This window comes from Parambassis ranga, chromosome 4 (genome assembly GCF_900634625.1).
Source record: "Parambassis ranga chromosome 4, fParRan2.1, whole genome shotgun sequence".
Lineage (NCBI taxonomy): Eukaryota > Metazoa > Chordata > Actinopteri > Ambassidae > Parambassis > Parambassis ranga.
In genome coordinates this window covers 14,253,578-14,275,498 of record NC_041025.1, presented here as the reverse complement: position 1 = coordinate 14,275,498, position 21,921 = coordinate 14,253,578, and the positions used below count along the sequence as shown (strand labels likewise).

Below are 21,921 nucleotides of genomic sequence, written 5' to 3'. Positions count from 1 at the left end.
TGAAGGAAATGGGATGGAGAGAGAGGGAGAGAGAGAGAGAGAGAGAAGCAGGGTGAAAGTAGGAAGCTGACAGGAGTTCCTATACTAATCTAATAATGTTGTAGAGGAGAGATTGCAGAACTAGCTGTTATTTCATGTGGTTCTGATTTAAATAATGAATGTGTAGCAGCCTTTTTCTATTTAATGGTTTTTCTTTTCTGATGTGTAATAATAGGCCTATGCTGTTACAAATCATTAAAAGATATACCTGTGTAGTCCTTTTTCCTTTTTTCTTTTGTAATATAGACCAATTAAACTATACTTTTGGATTGAAATAAAAAACTTTAAAGTGTACTCAGTCTTTCTTAGTTTAGTTTAGTTTTCTCACTCATTGTTATTAATTGTTAAAAAAGAGCAGTGCCTAATTTGAAGTGAATACAGATACAAGACAGGGCTGTCCAAAGATTTGCCTGCCTGTGATTGGCCTGATTAATTGGTTGCCCTCTGCTCTCACTGCAGTTGGCTCTTTGCCATTCCTCAGGGGCCCCCCTAACCTGGGGCACCACAGCCTGACTTGACTTCAGGTTTTAGCTATAATATATATCTGCTAGTTTGTGCAACTTAGAATTCGCTACGCTTACCTGAGTCCCTGTTACTATACTCACAAAGCAGGAAATGGAGAAAGCCACGCAAGATTGCTTGCTTTCTATAGATTTTTATCACTGTACTAAATTGCGTATTACTTTACACTATTGTTTTGCTTCCTTTCTGAAAAGCTATTCCAAAAAAGCCTTCCAAAAACTACTCAATACATTTGACTACAAACCCCCAAAAAGTACCTTGCATAAGCTCACAGCTCTTCCATTTTTCCAGAAATTCAATATGGCTACCGCCCTCTATCCCTCTGAGTCTACTGCATTCCACAGATAGAATAAATGGCCCTGCTTAGGATGACATTTTAATGAGTGTGTGTGGGAGAAGGACTTTAAGAGGGTGACGATAGACGGGCACACGCATGCACAGACTCATGGCTGCACACAAAGGCTAATACACAGCTAATACAAAAGGGCTACTGAGCACAAATGTCAAACTCATACATACACACACACACACACAGACACAATGTGCTATTATTATGCACACAGTCATCAGGGCCACCCATCACGTAAAGGCAGTCCTCAACACTTAGGAAAGGGTCTTTGTTCTCAATGACATGGGTGTGTGCTGCATATCATTTAATAATCAGTGCAAACAAGTATGCATCCAGTATCAGAGATACTGGACTTGATGATACACTCCAGTAGGGATCCACTGAACATAAGGCCATTATCGAGTTGCTTTGATTCCACTTATTTTCTATTCTATTTAGTCAGTGCTTTTTCAAAGGAAGCTTAGTTTTTTCTTATTACTGTACAACCTTAATGTCTAATGTTTAAAATGCCAAGTCAGGACATGGGGTTGCATACTTTACATTATATACTGTATAGATTAATAAATACAGAAAAAATATGAAGAGAGAGATGTGTCGACAAAGCGTTTTTTACAGTGTATCCACAGATATCTCAGTTAATCTCAGCAGTGGCAGATTATATTAACCTTTTAGTGGAACTGTTTGCATATGGAAGGAGGGCGAGCGAGACAGAGAGAGAGAGAGAGAGAGAGAGGGCTAGCACTGCAGTATAGCCGATAGGTTGAATTAATGAGATTGTAGGTATCTGCATGGCTGCACATTTTGACTGGGCTTTGGATGAGAACGGAGAAAGAGAGAGAGAGAAGAGAAGGGGGAGTGGGGAGGTCAGGGCAAGCAATGGAGGTGAAAACACACACACACACACACACACACACACACACACGTTACCGCTGAAAGCCTCTCTTCTTCAGCTACCCAGCTATAACCTTCAATTAACCTTCCTTCTGAAGACAGGAGTGTATGAGGAGTCTGGGTAAGTGTCAGCGTCAGTGCATACGCGCTTAAATATTCTCGCTGACGTTTACGTGTGTGTGTCCACTCACTGGCTCACATGTATCGGTTTTTCCTCAGCTGAAAATCAATTTTACCTTACCCCCCCTTTTCCGATCATCTGAAGCTCATTGAAATTCAGAACACTCAAAGCACACATTTCTTTATTAGTTTAGGAGTTGCTGAGCTTTAGACATCCAACTAACTGGACACACATGGTAATACTAAAACACCAGCAGCATGTCAATTCAAAAGCAGCTTCACATATCCTTTCTCTAAATAAGTGCTAAAACTTGGTCACGCTCTGCATTAAGCAAATTAAGTTTTAATTTTTATTTATAATAGTAATAGCATCATCAACTCATCGCGCCATGCACCAAAATCGTCCATCAAAAGCGCTGATACTGGCACCACCCTTTCCACAGACTGAATGCTGTACTCTGACAGTTGCAGCCAACTAGTTTTAGTCTAATATAAATCCCCTCACAATGAACAGTAAATCAGAATAAAGCAGTGAAGAAAATGTGGTGTAAAAAGAATGCTGACTGAAAGTTTTTTCTGTTATTATCCAAAACAGGTGAGATACAGTGCTTGGTCCTCATTTTGGAGATCCATTCCATATCAGCTTTCGTGATGAATATTATAGGCAGGATGGAGGAAGGAGGTGTTAGATGAAAAGAGGAAAGTGCAAATTAGATTTTTTTTTTGATTAACAAAAGTCTATATTCAGCCTGTTGCTACTCTCCCAGCTTCCTTACCACCCAAGGCTGTAACTAAAAATAGCAAATTCCAGTCTGTTAGTGTGTGTGTGTGTGCGCGCACACTTGGCACAGCTGCTCAGAGGAAGGGTTGAATCGAAGCTGATGAGGGCCATATAAACAGTGAACATCTGTGTGAGGCTATTCATACTGTAAAAATATAGTAGGCTGTAGAGGGTTCGTGTGTGTGTGTGTGTGTGTGTGTTCGTGAATTCAGAGAACCACACCCCCACAACTTTTGGAGCCTCTAACCACGTTTTCCCCATCCCCCCACCACCCCCTCCCTCCATTCTGCATTCCACCACTTGAGGGGCCCTCAATGACTTCCTGACTGCCTCTCTCTTTCTCTCCTTCTCTCTCACACACACACACATGCACGTCAAGCTAGCGTACGCAAATGAGTGTATTTACACAAAAGTACAGTGGGCAACAGGACACGTCGAAGACTCATTGGACCGTAAATGCGCCGTGTGTGTATGAGTGCGTGTTCATGTCTTATGCATGTTAATACACTTGGCGACATTACATTACATGCCCGCTGACATTCAGAGGTGTGAGAGTGTGTGTCTATTCAGATGAAGGGGGATTAACAGGCTGCTGCATGCACTAAGCACTTGTGGTCAAACATCTAGAGGCTACTTAAAATGAAATGTGTACCATGTTTGGAGGATGTGGAGGGTGTGATTGAGAGCCAGGCAAAAAGCCTAAAGGGCTGCACAGAACACACATACACACACTTTTGTATGTTAAAAATGAGAACAGGAGTGCTGTTCATCAATTATTTGTGTTATACAAATACTGAATGAATCTTTTATTTTTCTATCTTAAATAAAACAGACTTAATATCGAAAATAAACATGTATTGATATTGTGCAGCTGTTTGTCTTTTGACAGTATAGGTCAATATTTTGTTATGTTGAACTGTGCTGAGAAAGAGACAGAGCCAGACACAGGCTTAGACTGCATTTGTTTGACATGTTTTAGAATGTTTTTTGACTTGTTTGTGAAATATGCCAGATTTAATTCAACATAAAATTCTCAGTAGAACAGAGAAGCAAATATGATAACTGAAGCACAAATACAATGATAGATTACTATAAGCACTAAACCCAGTATACTCCAATCTTTCTCAGGGTAAAAAATAAAAAACTTTTCACCTGGAATAACTTAAAATGCCAAACTGCAACAAAGATTCATTAATTTCCTTGAATTTCATACAGAAAAGTTCTTAGGACATTTTCACCACGTTTGGACTATTGAGAGTAAAAAGAAGAAAGAAAGCTTTGACAAATGCAAGCTGGAGCTCCAGACTTGAGCTGAGACGTGGATGGTAATGGACTCTGAGTTTCTACTCTTTGATCAGCTTAAAACTGTCCGAGATGTTCTGCGCTCTAACCGCTGCTTGTTAATTTAAGTGCTGGGAAGTTATTGGATCATTTAGGATGGTGAGACAGCCATCAGTGAGCTGAGGAGGGCATGGAGACCAACAGCTAATCTTGCTGATGAAGAAGGACTACAGCAGATTGTGCAGAGAAGATAAATATGTTAATTGCTAACCTAATCACATAGGTGCTAACGTAACCACATTTTGCACAGACACTGGCTCGTAGCTGAACTTTTGTAGTTACCCTGCTGTGATTTTCACACCAATAGCATAAAATGTGCATACTACACAGTTCGCCAATAAAAAGTAAAGCAAACATCAACAGCATGGCAAAAATGCAGACCCGGGTATCAGCCATGATTAACAACTGATTCTGCTGACTAATTGATCACCTGTAGATCCCAATAAAGTTTAGTTGTCTCTGTTAAAATGTTGTTTACCATGGAGGACTGTTTGTAGCTGCACCTGCTGCTGGGGACCTGACTTTCAGATAATCAAATACAGTGTACTTTGCATTGTAAAGATTGCAATCAGTGTTGTCTGTGTACCCTTTGTAACTTCTTCTGACCCAACAATGATGGGACATTGTCCTAACAATGTTGGACTGCAGGCTGTATGTATGTATAATTCACTTTATCACACAGATACATCAATATTTAGATAATCATATTCATACATATTAAGGTTTGCACGAGTATATTGTGTGACGATTTGCGAGTGTGTGTCTGTGTGTCGTACACAGTGGGACATCACACAGCTACACTACACTCATCTCTGATTTCAGAGAGGAAGCCGTCTGCTAGATTCCTCCCACATGCTGCAGAGCTGCTTTTGTACCCTTTAACAAATCAACACAGTAAATCACAGCAACAACTGATATTTTTTTTAGCCGTGTCTTCTCCTGAAAACATCACTGGCTTCTGCAACTTCAACGGAAAACAGAGTTTGGCTGATTGGCAACCAGGCCTTGGGTGTCAATAGGGTGAACATTATTTTGGCGACTGTTATCGAACTGCATTCCGGTTACTATTTTTCTACTTGAGCACCATCCAGGGCAGGAGGCATGGAGAGAGAGAGTGAGTGAGAGAGAGAGAGAGAGAGAGACTAAACGATCGAGCGCTCCGACCAAGGAATGCAGAAGGGAAAATAAAGCAGAGGAGAAGAAAAACAAAGACCGGAGCGGGAAAGACACAGAGGCAGAGAGAAAATCAATACCTTGCCTTGAAGAGAGGCCTACACCAAAGGTGCAATTATGCTAAATGTGTTTTGTTTACGCGGCAACAGGCCACAAGAAATTTCACAACCAGAGGGGCCGGAGCCAAATTAAAACGTTGTGACTCCAGGGTATAATAACTCCAAACAAATTTATTCTGAATTTGCTGTGCCATCTCACATTTTTGTTTTTTTTTTGTTTTTTATGTGGGAGTTTTTTTTCGGCATTTTTATAAGAACACAAGATGACATTAAAGCAACAAAGGCCTCTCTTAAATTAAACTATTTTTCTCTCCAACCCTTTGAGCTTTTATTGGGCCAAAAATTTTACTTTGCTTTACCCTCTCGTCTCGGTCACATGAAATATTCCGTCGTCTTTAGCCTCAGACGGGGACAGAGTAGCAACTGTGCCAGTCCAGGCATGGCAATGTTATCCCATTCCATTGCATCCATACCTGTGCTGTTATTCCCATATGTTTTCATGGTAAGTGTGACTGCATACGCAGCTTTAATATGACATGAACTGGTCTCCCATGGTCAACTTCCTGGCAAGAAGCCAATAAGCATGACACACTTTTCTCCTACCTCCACTAGAGTCCGCATACCTTTGAGAATGTGGTGAACTGTTAATGTCCTGAGTTAACTCTTTGTTTTTGTTTACCGTATTCCGATTTAACTGCTCTCTCCCAGGAGGCGAAGTGTGGAACTGGATAAATGCAAAGTCAGGCTGCTTAAAAAAACAGCCCATATCCTCTGCAAATCCTCTAAGATATATAAAAGAAATGGAGACAGAACCCTTTCACAAAGCTGGAATCGTGCCACTGTCCGTGGGGACTAAGTATAGCTAATGCTGCCAGACTATATGAGTGCTTTACATTGTGTGGGGTTTGTACGCGCCCAAGTTTAGACACCCACAACTCCGAATAGAACAAAAAAATTCAACGGTCCCACATTTCAGTCCGCTCACAGCCATTATCCAGTCTGGACACTGGCTTACAGTCCAAATAAACATCTTTAAGACCTACATCTAAGGCCCACGTGAGCCTCAATGTAACAGCTGGGGTACTCAAACCAAACAACAACATGGTCACATGAAGGGTTACAGTGGCAAAGGGGACGACGCTTTATGAAAGTCACAACATGCCTTTTGAGAAGTTGAAAGGAGCAGGGTGTGAATGTTGCTTTCTTTAATATTCTCTGCTTCAGTACAAGCCGCCACACTCCTCTCACAAGCGAAGCCACAATTGTCACCAGCTGTTCCATCTTCCTCCACGAGTACCCCCCCACCCCCTTCTTCTTCCTTACCATATCACAACAACGTCTCGATGCTAATCCAATCAACTGTCTTCTCAGAGGGACTGACTTGTTCGACAGTGTAAAGTCCCTATTTGTCAAAACCGCGGCCTGCTGTGAAATTCGAGCTGACATGTGAAGGACAAGATAACAGCGTCAGGTGACAGTCACTGCCAGAGAGCTGTTATAGACAGCCAATGCTGGAAGTCATATGAGCAGTGAGGATCTGCAGACTACGTTACCCAGCGTGCCTAACTTGTTGGTAAACACCACAGGCCAAACTGGTAGATAGAGAGCAAGAGAGAGAGAGATGGTGAGGAGGAGCTTGGAGGTGGCACATCAAGTTGATTGAAAGCTTGGATGATATTTGCTGGGAGGCATAAAGAAACCAAGTAAGTTAACATCAAGAGGTGTCATCTGATTTCTTGTGGAGTGCCAGGTGATGAGAAAAGATGAAAGCAAAGGGGAGCATAATTTACCTGGTGTCAACAACACTACAACACAGAAAGTGATATATAAAAAAAACCCCAAATGGTACCGCGCCATGCTGCCATGTTCGCTTCAGTTCAAAAGGAATAAAACAGGCCAGTAATAGCCCAAAGAAAACCTCTAAATCAGGTGCCGGAAAGAAGAAATCAAATCTTGCCTGAACTGCTTATAGCACCTGCTGCCTTTATCAGCTGATGCTATTTCCATCTGTGGCCTTTAGCCCATTTTCACCCATCACAGAGGTCGTCCAAAGACGGTAACTGCAATCGAGGCACAGCAAGCGCAAAGAGGGGAGCTGAGGTAAAAATGGGTGGATGTAATACATTAGGCCGGAAATGAGGGGGAAAGCTTTTTTGCCATTGAGCAGGCTATATGGGAAGATTAGAGCAGTAAGACTTTTCACACCTTTTTTTATCCCTTAATAATGAGGGAGGAGAATGGGGAGGAAAACAGGGGTATGGAGAGGGGAGTGTGTGGAGTGGAGGCAGCTTTTTTTTCGTGTGGGGTATCCGGCCATGTCCTTCCACTGCCTTCTCTTCCATCTCTATTATATGCTGACATGCTAATCTGTGAGTGAGTACACAACTGTCCTGCGGCAAAGTGGGGCATCATTAAAATCCCCCCACCCCAACATCAAACAGTGAAGTTAAAATATTAGGACAAACAGACTCATAATGATCCCTTGTCAATTTTTTCCTTTTCTAATTTGCTTCGCTCTCTTCTCACTTCCAGACTTCCTCTCTTGTTTTCATGCACTCTTCTCTTTCTTTTCCCCTGACAGGACTGGCAGCCTTGGTCTCAGTGGAATCTTTGCCTCCTCCTCCACTTATTCCTTCTACTCCTTGCCTCCATCTCCCTCTCTTTGCTTCCTAGTAAAAAAAAGCACACTCACACACATACACACATCTCTGCATTCCTCCCTTTATCCCTCCCTCCTGTCTCAGTGCCCAGTGTTGCGTGCCCACGCTGCCTGCGCCAACAGGTCAAGTGCACGCAATCGCCTCAGCTAACAACCTGCACCGAGTCAGATCAAGCGAGATCATGGACTCCGGGTAAAAATATCTTGCACATTTTGGCTGCTATTCAAAGCCGAAGTGCAAATTGGCTTCATGGGGGTGGGGGGTGTTGGAGTGAGGGTGGTGGTGTTGGTGGGAGTGGGGATGTGCTTCATTGCTGGTGGGCAAGGATTTGAACTCTTAAGAAAACATCTTAAGCACATCAGATACAAACACCAGTGTCAAAAAAAAAAAAATCAACAAAAGAATTTTAAATTGCGTTGCTTGTAGAAGGGCAAAGTGTCCTCCCTGTTTGTTATTCGAGAGTCAATTACAGTGATGTTTAGCTAGCAGATAAATTGAAGCCACGAGGACAAGAGGCCAAAGTCACCTTTGGAATAAGACATGTGCAGTCGGGTGTGGGAGCTCCGTGGAGCTCTGTGGCTATCGGTGAAAATGAGGGAAGGTGATGGACTGTGAGGGAATCACATGTTAAGACTGCCCATGGAAGCTGACAGATAGCTTGCCCTGAACTTATTCTCTACTTCCTGACACTTACAGATGAATGGCAACCCGTTTTCCTTTGTTCGCCACTTCTGTTTGCCACACACACACACACAGAGGGTTGCAGCTGTGAATTGTACACACACAAACAACTTCACATACACAGATGGTTGCCATTACAAATTATGTGATGATCACAAACTAACACAGACACACAAAGGCAGTTGAGTATACACGATATGTATGAGCATGCACATACACACAAACACACACACACACACACCGCTACTGTGGTTAGTGGAGAGGACACTTTCATCTGTTTACAAGCTTGCATGCCAGTGCTGGCTTCAGCGATTAAAGTAGAGGTTTCAATTACAGTCATGGTAGAAAAAAAAAACAGAGGTGGTCAAGCAGACTAAAATCCACTAAAGCCTCAGCCTCTGCATAAACACAACTTCACTTATTTTATAAAAGCAAAGGCTGATTTTCAATGATATGCCAGCAATTTCATTCCATGGATTCATTTTTTATTCACCGACATCAAATTCATTAGCACACAGGAAGTTGTAATTGGGGCATATTTGGTTTTATAGACTTGGAATGTGAATTTTGTTGGGTTACTTTCATTTTTTTTAGCAAATTTTAACTAGTAATAAGTCTTACTAACCACATTCAAATCCCCCTTTTTAACTTTAAACCGCAGGGGTCAAACCTAAATAACCATGACTCCACACGTGGCTCTCTGGATTCCATCTCGTTAACAAAAGCAAAGCCTCAGACCACCACTGAGCAACTGCAGGCTTCTCTCGATATGCACGCATAAACTATGTTAGCCCCCACAAGCTGTCAAGAGGCACAAAAAAAAAACACACACCCACGCACACATGCACACAGACGGAGTCATCTTAGGTTACAGATACCTTCTGACAAAGTCTCCCCAGACCCGTTTTATGTGCTGTAAATTCTACACAAAAGAGAGGAGGGGGGGAGGAAATCAGAACATTTCTGTGTGAAATTCCCACTTTGAAGTGAGTGACGCAGTTGAAGTGAAGGAAAATAGCTGACTTCAAAGACCAGGCCCAGGTTCCTTAAGGTTCCTCCTGGCTTCTTTCTATAAACATACTATATTCAACTCCAATCTGCCTGGAAGGCTTAAGGTTGGCTGTCAGTGTGCAAAAGGCAATTTAGCACCAGCCCACTTTAAAATTCCATCCAAATAGGTTAAAGCCATTGCTTGTTGCGTACAGAAAAATGTTCTACCTTTCACATCAGCATGTTTTCCCTTTCAATAATACACACATTACATTTCCATTAATATTGTGGAAACACATACTGTGGCAGCCTGCCCAAGTACAATGACAACTATCAAAGTACATTTGCATCCATTAAGGATTTATTTGAACATGATGGATGGCTAATCAGTATTGGTAAATAATACGTACTCTATCTTGTTTGCTCAACACACTGAGTGTTTGCGTGAATGAATGTGAGAAACATGGTGACAGCTAGGTGTCTCGTGGGTCCAACACAAACCCAGCATCAACTCAGCTTGTCTGCTGCCTTAAAGTTTTTCACCTATAAGCCCCACTTTGGATTAAAATATCCCAGAAAGATGAAACATAACAAACTGCCTTTGACTGAACATAAATACGACACACCAGCTCATGCCTCATCTCTTCACTTCTTTTTAATATTCAGATCTCATATGACACAAACAGAGGCAAAGGCCACACATCCATCATGTTCAAAGAGCCCCTTCTTTCTTCCTCTCTCTGCCTACACTGAAGCTAGACTGCCCTTCGTAACACATGCTGCTCCCATGCACTGCTCCCCAAAGGTGTCAGCCAAACAAGATCCCCTCTGTGATTTACAATGGAGGGGCCCACTTCATTATTAACCGGCTAGGCTCACAGCCTGGAGGCCAGACCATTACCTCTACATGGGGGTATAGCTGCCATGTGCAGCTGTTGGTCACTCCATGAGGTAGAACAACACGTTGTAAAAAAGTGATAGATAAGTCATGTATGTCCAGACTCCAGGCAGACTCCTTGTGCAACATAAGCCTTGTTAAATTCTGGCTTGACGGTTAACCAAATCCTCAGAGACTGTAAACAGAAAACTGATCATTACATGTGGTCATTTGCAAGAACTGAAAATAATACAGTATGAAATCAGACATTTGTTGGACACTTTCATGCCCAGCATGCTACAGAGAGAACAAATCCATTAATCTACATACATCCAGACAACAACAACATCCTGTACCACACACTGTTAGACCGCAATCAGTGACACACAAGGTTGTCCAGATGAGGTAAATAAAACTGAGTTAGAAAGCCAGATGAATGATCCTGTTGGCTGAAGCAGTGGTTCTAAGCCTGGCCAGATAGGCACATCTCCTCTGGCATCAAATCCTCTCTGAGCCCTGGCACGGGCCTCAGCCACAGCAGTTGGCAAGTAGGGGCGACGGCCATCTTAGTGATTGGAAAATTGGGAGCACCCCTGTGTGCCTAAAAGACAGTTTGGCTGTAGTTTAAAAAAGCCAATAAACCCCAATCTGCTCCTTCCTATTTTAGCCCTTATGGTATATCCCTGGAGGGCATTGGTTCAAATTCATTAGTGCTCCTTTATCTGCATGAAAATGGAAGACCCTCTGCTCTCCATCTACCTCCTGTTTCTAAGCTGCTGTCTCCATTTCCCTCCTGCCTGCTGTAGCTGTGGTCCCCTCTCTCTTTCTTACACACACACACACACTTTTTGTGCTTTTCATTGTTTCTGCCTCTCCCTCGTTTTCCACTACACTAACCCAAGGGCAAATATGGTGGGGCTGTGAAGAGCAACCCCCCATTTTTTATGCCAAACCTGCTTTTGTCTCTCCTTTCATGTTTTTAGCCCTACCTCCACCCTGTGGAGACTACAGATTGGGGTAAAATGACAAATGTCATAGGGGCTGCCTTGAGGGGTGGGGATTGGGCTTGGATTTATCTCCCAGTAGATCCCACCCACCCCTTTGGCTACAAGACAGGGAGCAGTCCTTGCCAGGCTTCATGTCTCCAGCTTTATGCTCAAATTTCAGTTCAGGAGCACATCACACTTTATCCCAATTTACTAAAAAAAGACACATTTAACTGTGCCACCATCTGCTTTTGCCATGTTAGATTTTATGTAGCTTTTTTGACACTGCTCCTGGTGTCTTTATTAAGCTATTTACGATGTTGTCCCATCACTGTAATGCATTTCTCTTTCTCTAGTTCCCACTTGGTGGCATCAGGCTGCAAGCTTAATCAGAGCTCCCTGGCTCCCTGCTTCATTCTGTCTCAACACTATCTACCCATATTAGTGGCAAACAGACAGAATCTGAAAACAGCCTTATTTATTTCCCTTAAAAAAATCCACCTACTTTCCTCCTACTCTGCTTGCCTAATTCCCACTTCCACAGGATAAATGAACAGGTGTCTGCTTGTTTTACACTTTAAACTGGATAGATTTAAACAACACTCTTGCATGTAGCGGTTGTGCATCTCCTCAAAGTGTTGTTTTGCTTTCCGTTGCTCATGACATGCTAGTTGGATAGACTGAACTCCACTGACTAAGCTCAGCTAAGTTAACGCAGAGTGGTGTGGGTCTCCTCTCTGCTCTGAGTGCAGCTGAGACTGACTGTACTGTCAGAGCTTTGGAGCGGGGGAGGAGCTCACGGTCGCACCCACTGCTCATGGAGGAACGATAGGCTATGTGCTTTCATGTCAGTCTCCAAAAGTTACCAACGAAAGTCGCTAGATTTGTCACTAGTCGCTTTTGGACAAAAGAGATTTGGAAAGTCACCAGATTTAGTATCAGAGTTGCCAAGTTGGCAACACTCGTCTTTGTGCCAGTGGGAAACAAAATGCCTCCCTGCACATGTCCTGAACCGAACAAAACCCACCCCCCAAACCATGACACGTGTACCGAATGGTTCAGTTTTTTTGTGTTTTTTTTTAAAACATCCCCATGCCTAATGCTTACTACTCAATCTATAAAGCCTGTACCATAAATCAAATCCTGTCAAATCAGCGGTCCTATTGCCCTTATAATTGTACAAGTGTCAACTTCCATTTCATTAATCAGCTAGTCTCTGCCTTCAAATATTTACTAAAAACACAAGACATCAAGTGGTTTGGTGTTCAAACAGTCCTCCCTTTAGTACAAAAACCAGTTCGAGAAAAGAAAAAAAACATCTATCTTTATTCTGCCATGGATTTGATCCATACACAAAAGGGTGACAGCAGTGATGGTGGGGTAGCCCCCACCCTCTGATGGTGCTAATCTCTCCAACCGTGGCTGGGATCTCTGATTGCAGTGTTGTCATTCTACCCCCTCCCAACCTCAATCACTTTTTAATCAGGATTATCTTCTCTGACACACAGACTCAAGAGTTAATTAGGGGTCCAGCCACTGCAGGTGCAAGAGTACTATTGCTGGGATTATCTTATAAATTTTCTGCCACCTGTCCTAAATTATCTTCAAATCTGAATCTTTAGAACTAAACAGTGCACGCCAGGAAAATGTATGTATGTACATTGACTGGTGAGGGTGTCTAGACAGAGGGCAGAGTTCATCAAATGAGGAATCGGGATTCCTTAGAGTCAATATGTGTGTATGCAAGGATCTGTGTGACAAATGCCCAGAAACACAAAGCCACATAGTGCAAAGCTGTGTATTAACTCCCTACCAGAACACAAATGTCAGAGAAACAACTAAATTTGCAACTCCTCAAAAAGGAAAATGCCAGGTTGCCCACTCTGTTTTCTGTCAGCTCGAATACAGTGGAGAGCGCCTGTCTCCATTTACATACAAATGTCACCTTCTATCTTCCCAGGGGCTGGGGGAAGGTTTTACTCTCTCCGCCATGATGCACTTGACAAACCTTTCTTCCCCATCTCTGAGACAAGCTTGTGTTGCACAGTGAGAAAGTGAGAGGAAACTCAATGCATTTTGCCTCTGGTGCCTTCTCTGTCTTCTTTCTGTTTTACGTGCCAGTGGTACGCTATAATTTGTGTATCCAGACTGGAGTACGAAGGCTTTGTTTCCATTTCACTGAAAGATGAGGCAGCATGCAGTTTGAAATGCACCCTGGATGCTGAGGTTGTAATTACTGAAGCTTTATTATTGGGCTCTTCGAATGGGTGAGGTTTTGTAGTGGTCGGAGAATTATTAATTCAAAATGAATGATTTCAAGTGAGCCAGACTGTAAACAGATTGGATAAAATGAGAAGATCATCTTCTGGTAAAGGGGAGGAACGGCATCATCAGCATAGCAATCATTACCAGGTAAGGAGGCCCTCACACAGGCAGTACTACTTATATTCCAGGACATACACGGGCAGCCATTTTCTGTGGTTAAGTGGCCCACATAGTGAATTTGCGCCATTTCTCATAAACCAGGACATGTATTCCCTGATGCATAGGGATGAACAATCAGCCTGACAGGCAGGTAGTTACTCCTTCTTAACCCTGGCTAGCTCTGAGTGATGCAACAGTGCAGCAGGCCTCCTCCCTTTCCTCCTCCTCCTTCTGCTGCTGCTTCTGTCTCTCCAGTGTCTCCTTGCTCTACCTTTTAGCACTGTAGCTCTGCTCATCTTTCGCCTTTTCCTCAGCCTCCTAATTTTTCCACACTCTCCCTCCTCATTATTCTCCTTCCTCTCCCTGCTGTACTATTCACAGCGCCCATCTCTTTCCCCCCTCTCTCTCTATCTCTCTTGCTTTCCCAGAGGCCCCCATGTTTCCTTGCTTGCATTACACACAATTACTTCCATCCATCACTTATCTGCCTACTCCTCTTTAGCAGCCCCACTTCCCTTTCTCTATTCTATGACAACAACCCCCCACTACCCTGATTACACATGTTTCTGCGCGACCTCACCATCTCTCCTCCCTCCACCCCTCAGGGAAGTTGAGTATACCTACTCGCTCACTTGCCCCTCCTCCTACTCCATTTTCTACCCTCAAAGCTGCCCCCCACTTCCCCTCCCCCAGTAGCGTACCCCCCCCGCAACAGATGTCCCTAAAGTTTGGGTAAGCATGTGTGCATGTGTGGAGATGGCAAGGAACAAAAGGACACGGTGGTGGTGGTGAGGGGGGGAGGGGAGGGGCACAGATGGGTGGGTGGGTGGTGGGGGTCATCTGAATGGTCCCCAGCCATCTAGCCCTGAGCTTTCTGAGCACAGTGAGCACCATCGGATTAACAGCTTTTAGTGCACACAAACACACACCTCTCATAGAATTCATGTCTCATTAAAGGTCAGAAAATGCTCTACTAATAAAAAAATATTACGTTCCTCTCATTTTATTTGCATTGTGCAATGTGCAGCTTTTTTAAACTTTAAATCCGTTTGTCTTCATTCAGGGGAATGCTGGAAAAACATTGGCCAGCAAAAGTTGCATTACATTTTCATATATAAATGCATTTAGCACATTGAATAAGCTGCCAAACATACAGTATACCAACAATCAATCATCAAACTGCAGACCAATCACAGACACAAAGGCTTAAAGATTAAAGTGTTTTTTCCAAGCTTTGTCCAATAAAGCAGCCTCTAAATTATAGGTGTGAATAAAATCCACATTAACACACTAAACCCTTTAAAGGGTTTAGTAGTGTTTAAAGGGTTGCTCGGGGAAACTTGGAGGACTGCTGACACACAAAGTAACTGTCAACAAGACAAGAAAAGTAACCTTCATTACCAATCTGCTGTTTTGCACTTAGTCTTGGCAGAAGGTTCAAATGTTTCTCACCTCAAAAGGATCTAAAAGACTCAAACAATAGTGTATAGGCAAACATTTTGGGAACTGCGTTACAAATATACTTCATACAGATGGCTCAACAGTCTGCTGTCTAACGGCCTGTGAGAGCATGGTTTAAATGCAACCTGTTTGAACTCTCCAGGCACAAGAATAGGATCCTCAACCCCCCTCCTAGTTCCCCCACCCATGTGTGTGTGTAAAACCTCACCAGGGTCAAACTGCCAGGGCACAGGGCAGCCATTCCTGCCAAACCTAGTTTGCAAAGAGTAGAAGGAGGCAGACACCCCAAGGGGAACCTCTGTGCATCAATCTCAGAGAAGCCAGCCAGCTGGTAATCACATATAGGAACAGCCCAACAGCAAGCATCAGGAGACGCCCAGAGGGCACGCAGACAGACAGACAGACGCAACCAGACACACCCACTTGATGCCTGTCCCAGACCGGGTGTTAATTACTTCTCACCATGAAACACCAGTTCACATTAGTGCCATAACCATAAAAAGGATGGGATCAGGGCCAGAGGGAAAGGAGAGTGAATTGGTGTTTGTGTCTGGAGCCGTTTTTCTCACTCCGGGTTTTAACAAACAGCACTATGTTTGTTCAAGTGTGTTATATCTGGAGGGGAGGCAGCCGGAAGTGAATGAGGGAGTAGCAGGCATCAACAGAAGGTCTGCTCCTGCTTGTTGTCAAAAGCAGATTACTGTCACTTCATCAGAAGGAGCTGAAGCGAATCATTTCTGTAAAAACCTGGAGCTACCATTGGAACGGGGCAGGAGGCTGGGGAGGTGACAGTGTGTTGATGCATTCCCAGAAAGCTTCACCAGATAGTCTGGCAGGGATTAGTATGTTTATGTGTATGAGGGGCTACCCCTGCCCAAAATACACAGCTGAACTAGATACAGCTCTTTTTTATCCTGCATATCACTGGCAAAGAAAGTATGAGAAGTATTAAATGCAGGTGTAAATTTACTAAAGACCTAGCATGGATCTGCACCAAAAAAGGATAGCAAAGCAATATCCATACAGACCATTAAAAAAAGAGCAAGCACACACCAGAGGGTCCTGACAGGCAGCCAAGATACAAGGAGGACTTAGCCTCAGCCAGAGACGGATCAATCCTGCTGAGTTCACATACCTTATCACAGCTTCGTCTTAGCTGACACCTGCCTCCAAACCCAACCAAATCTGCTTAAAACCCATGCTGTCTTGTTTGGGAAGACCAAAGTTAAGACTTCAGGGGAGTTGGGGTACAGATGTGACTTTTGAGTGCTGCTAGGAGAGCCACGGTCAATTCTCCTCTCCACAAAGACAACCACCACAGGACTCAACCAATCCACTGCCAGCCACAAGTCTCGTGTTCCTCCATTTATGGCCAGGATGAAAATGTAGGTCTATAGAGTGAAAATGACAACTGCATCCAGAAGGTCAACATTGGTGTTTGTATTTTTTTTTGTTTCTGCAAGGAAACATGGCAGGGCAGTCTATACTTATCATAGGTGTTCTGACTGGGTTTGTTTTTTTAAAAGAGAAAATGTACCAACTAGGGAGCAGCTGGAAAGCTACTGAAACGAGCAACAAGCATCATTAAAAAATGAATCAAAAGATGGAAAAGAGAACCAAAAACGGGCCGAGAATGTTACCTACAAATCTCTATGAACATTGCAACACACATCATGTTTTTCTGGGACCTAACAGTATATACTACTATTTCTGAGACACAGTGACAATTGACTTCTTACTGTAGATGCTTCCATTTTCAATCAAATCATGTAATCTGCGAGAGTGTCACATTAGAAAGCTTCACATGTTACTTTCATCGAGTGTATCCCCCGCTAGTATATATGAGGGAGGGGAGGGAAAAAAACGAAAGAAAGAAAGAAATATGAATGACAAGGGATGGCTAATCCACAAATCAAAGAGGAGAGGAGGGGACGTTTTACCAAACACACTGCCTCCTGTTTTCACAGCCAGTCTAATTGCACCTCGTGTCGCTGGAAGAGCACTGATTTAGCACTCGGAGCAAATTAAAATGAATAAACACAATTAGCTGGGAGTGTAACAGCGTGTCTGCATAGCGCACATTTCTCTCTTTCTCTCTACCTCGACAGTCACTTCAGAGCAGCTGTTATTAACTGTGTTGTTGCGTCAAGTGCAATGTGACTAATTGCAAAGCACTTGATGCCACCAAAATGTTGCTAATTTGGATGTGAATAAAATGAACAGGAGGGCAGAGTGGGGGGAAAAAGCCTTGAAGCCTTGTCCTAAAAGCCTTGAATGAAGGCTAGATCATGGAAATAGATGCACCATAAAAAAATCCCTGTAACTACAGCAAATAGCAGACACACAATCATACAATCTTTAGCTTAGATCAGGTGCAGTTCTTCAAATGGCCACTTGATGGTGGCTCCTAAAGCGAGTAATTTCCCATAGACCCTCATGATCAAATGTTGGCAGCAGAAATACACCGGTTTGGAAAAAACATTGAGTTAATGATGGTTTTATTCAACTTTTTACACCATCTATGTTTTAGCTGGTTACAGCATCTTGAATATTAGCCTTTCAAAGCATCAAGTGCTTTGCTTGGGCTACAAAACTCTATTTCCACAAGAGAGTCTAAGTTACGTGCATATCAAAAAGTCAAAAATGTATGCAATGTTAAGAAAATATTCAGAAAAATTACTTTTGAAAATTCCTTTTACACCTGAAGAAAAACTACATGAATAGCTTGCAGTCCGTGTGTGAGGCCTGTGGCTATCTTGAATCTCCCTTTCCTCTCCACTTTGATCCTGTCAAAGAAATGGGAGAAAAATACACCCTACTGTTGAGGTAGGGGAAATAAAAGAAAACAGCTCAGAAGGAAATAATTGCAAAGGAAATGAATTTCAAAACCCTGAGGAGGACACTTCTCCAAGACCTCCATACTTGGGGAGAGGGGGGGAGGGGGTGAAGCATCATATCCGGGGCACAATTCAATTAGCTTTTCTTCCAAGTGTAGGGAAAGAAGCTCCGGGGAGAAATCAAAAGTTTAGTCCAATAAAAAAAAAAAAAAAAAAGTTTTCAAGGATGTAATGTTCTCACTGCCACCACCCTCCCTCCCTCCCTCTTCCACCATGCATTACTACAAGTGCGCCGCTCACAAAATGCATCGATTTGTGATTTCTACGGAGGAAAAAAAAAAAAAAATAAGCTCAATGAAATAAAGCAGCACCCCGATGACGCCAGGCGGACACACACATGTTGGTTACGTCTGGCGTGAGCTGTGCCCAGCAGCTCATCCTTGGCATTTTCATTGCCTTTTGTCTTTCTTGCCCACTTATTTGACAGCGATCAGGGGTGATAAATTGTTCAATTAAAGCCACATTAAGAATCCACACTTGACGGCCGGCCTCTCCGTTTACGTGTTTGTGTAATTACTCTGAAGGACAAGACTTCTTCTTGCTACTGACAATCGACATGTGACTCTCATCATGTGACAAATGGGTTTATTTATGCAAGGTAGCGCCTTATTGAATACTGGAATGCAAGACTGATGAGCTGGACTGACAAAAGAAGGGAACACCTGAGTTTTTATTACAAAAGAACACCAAGGATATCAGATCAGTAACAGATGTGCTGAAGAAAAGCATCACATAGTGATGAGCATGCAGCACATGTCACTGTGACACTGTGAATTGCTGAATTCCTTTCCTAATGGAACAAGTCTTGCCTCTGCCAGTTCTAACTGCTGCTTTTCTGAGACTGACCCTGACCTTTGACCCCTACAACTTTGAAGTTATTTGCTTAAATAAAGAATAAAAACAATGTTTGAGCCTCTCTGTTAAGCAATGCTCTCCACTTAATGAAACGCTTCTTACTAATCTTTTTTTTTTTTGGCTTTCAGTTGCTGCTGGGATAGAAGGATGAAGGGGAGGGAAGGGACACTGCCTGAGGAAGGTTTAGCCTTAAATGTTCAGATAAAATTAAGATCCATTGCAATTCAAATTGGACTCACTTGACTTACTGAAGACTGCTTTAACCAAAAATAAAAATGGCAAAAAATAATGAAACATAAGAAACAAAGCCTGGAGGTGTTTGTGTGTAAACTTTCCAACACAACCAGACAAAAGTTACTGATCAAGGCAAAAGATTAGTCTCAGGTTAAGATTTTTTTTTTTTTTTTTTTTTTACAAAAGGACTTTGTACAATAACAAAAGGGAATAAAACTTTCATTTCATAACAAAGGAGCTCATATAAACTCCACAAAAAGGTCACAATTCTATAGAGACCTACAACAACTGCAACAGCCATGTTGTGTACAGTGAAGCATGGGAGCTCCAGGGTTTATTTATGGAAATCCTGCAGTGATTTATTGACAGTCTTCTCCTCTTTTTATTAGGGATATTAAATGCAATATAAAAAGAAAACACACTGAAGTGCATTGTGTAGATTATGCACAAGTAACAAGTAACTGCTTTTTAATTCAAACAAAATTAGTGCCCTTTGGCTAAAATATCAGCAAATGAGAGGTTTGATTTCTCGGTTTGAATACATGCATTGAGTTGCAGACAATGTCAGCCACAGTCTAAGAGTCTGAGACATTTAAATGAACACAATAACCAACTCATTGAACACGAAATTTGTGCAAATGTGCATAAAACAGCATTTTAAGTGACGTTTTCGTGTCATCTAAACTAAGACGAAGCTGTAAAAGTGCAGATAAGAAGTAGAAAAGTTGCATTCACTTACTTTAGCGGCGTGGGAAAAGTATTTTTGAGGCTACCCCCCTAAGTTGGTTTACGGGGGAACAGTTTTTAAATCCTTATTCTGTGCGTGCGGGAGGTCAATTCCTTCATATGAAAACACTTATGTTGCATCCCCAAGAAAAAAACTGCTGTATTCCACTTTTTCCGAGCAGCAAGAGCGTCACTTGTTAACGCAGGGAGCGAGTATAAAATACTTCTATTATTCACCGTGCGCTTGTATTCCTCTCCCTCCTGAGATCAGACGCTCCAAAAACCAGAATCTCCTCCTCGGTGAAAGAAAAATAAAATATCCTATAATAATCCGTGCGCGACACCGCCGCGCGCGGATCTCCAAACGTGTATCTCTTTATTGGTGTCTCTCGTTATCTCCGCGTCCCAGGTTTGGATTCCTTTCTTCCTAAATCCACCTCATACGGGCTTGGGGGTGGGGAGACAGGAGTCAAATACCCCCCTCTTTCTCCCTCCCCTCTAAAAGCAGGAGGAGAAAAAAATACGGAGCCCTGTGCTGCGTTCAATGCCGCCTCATAAACTTCGTCTCCTGACTTCTCTTCAGTCGTAAATCCTTTTACCAGTATATATCACTTGGTGCGTTCAAGCACATTTGGTAGGAAATCATAACACAATTGGGGCCTGTAACAAAACGAGTTACTGCGCGCTGATCTCTGATTTTATAAATCTGCGCTTGCTGCTGTGGCAGGATGAAGAGGAAGCAAATATACAGAGCAGCGGTGCAATCACACGGAGCGCTTGTGGAGGCTGAGAGAGAAGTTGTGAATAACATAATTGCAGGGATATTCTACAGAGCATCAGAGTGTGAGACGCAGGGAAAAAAAGCGGTGCAAGTGAAGTAGCACTCAGTTCTGCATAGAATGTCTCTACATGATAAAATAGGCTATTCTTGTAGTTTTCCTTATGTATCATAGAATAATGAATATTTATTTCTTTTTTCTTTTTAGGGGCCGCATGACACATGACAAAATGAGTTTTATAGAAGAACATATTCAAACTACACTGTTGTTGTATATTTTCTCAATTGTGTTAAATAAAACTTTTCATTCATCATTTTAGTTTTTTTAGTTTTGTACCTTGTGTATAAAGATGTATAAATGCTATAAATGTTGTATATAGGAATGAGGCTGAACCATGTTTCAGCCAATCCCATTGGCTTTTAGGTAAAAACTGCAACTCTCATTGGCTGGTTCTATTTGAATACTGACAGCTGTTGTCCACTATGTCCAGCAGGGAGGCTACACACACACACACACACACACTGGTGGCACATCAATCAACTGAACTGCAGTCAGCCTTGCTGTCACTACATCTCTGACTGAGGCTGGTAACTTTATTCTATTTCAAAATGTGCTCTGATTCAGAAGGTAGTAAAAGTAAAGGCTGATTGTAGGATTCCCAATGTGGTCTCAGATTAGAAAGAAATAACTTGTCCAATTGCCCTGCTGCAAGCATTCAGCTGAAAAAAAAAAACATTTTTGTGGCTGCTGCACTCAAAGCTGTTCCCTGCATCATTAAGGACCGAGGTGTTTGATGGGAGGAAATGTGATTGAGTTGAGCAATCTGTGGAAGGGGCTGCATTTCTTTTTGGTAGTACAGTGCATCAAATGAAAGGCCCCTCCTGCCCAAATGGAGGGAGAGCAGCAATAAAATAATTTTGTGTGAACTTTTCAAAGTATGCAGGCAGTAATGGATGGGAACAAGCCCTTTTTAAAAAGATCCATCTTTTGCTGTGTGCTGGCAGAAAGCCACCCTGAGCCACAAGCAATCCTCCACTGCCCCCTTTCTGTTCTTTGTTTAAAACCCAGTGTGGCTT

General features: G+C 42.6%; 1 protein-coding gene across 9 annotated transcripts in view; it reads right to left on the bottom strand.

Annotated features, from left to right (window-relative positions):
* The window catches only part of ptprsa (protein tyrosine phosphatase receptor type Sa), a 147,011-nt gene extending 126,535 nt beyond the window's left edge, over window positions 1-20,476 (bottom strand). For 7 of the 9 annotated variants that reach the window (XM_028404781.1, XM_028404784.1, XM_028404787.1 and 4 more), the window contains exon 1: window positions 20,080-20,476. The gene's annotated coding sequence lies outside the window, so the exon portion shown is untranslated. Of the gene's footprint in view, window positions 1-6,598; window positions 6,716-9,494; window positions 9,539-20,079 lie in introns of those variants that run through there. The other 2 variants (XM_028404782.1, XM_028404783.1) reach the window with 2 other exon arrangements.
* Between the last annotated feature and the right edge of the window lie 1,445 nt (window positions 20,477-21,921).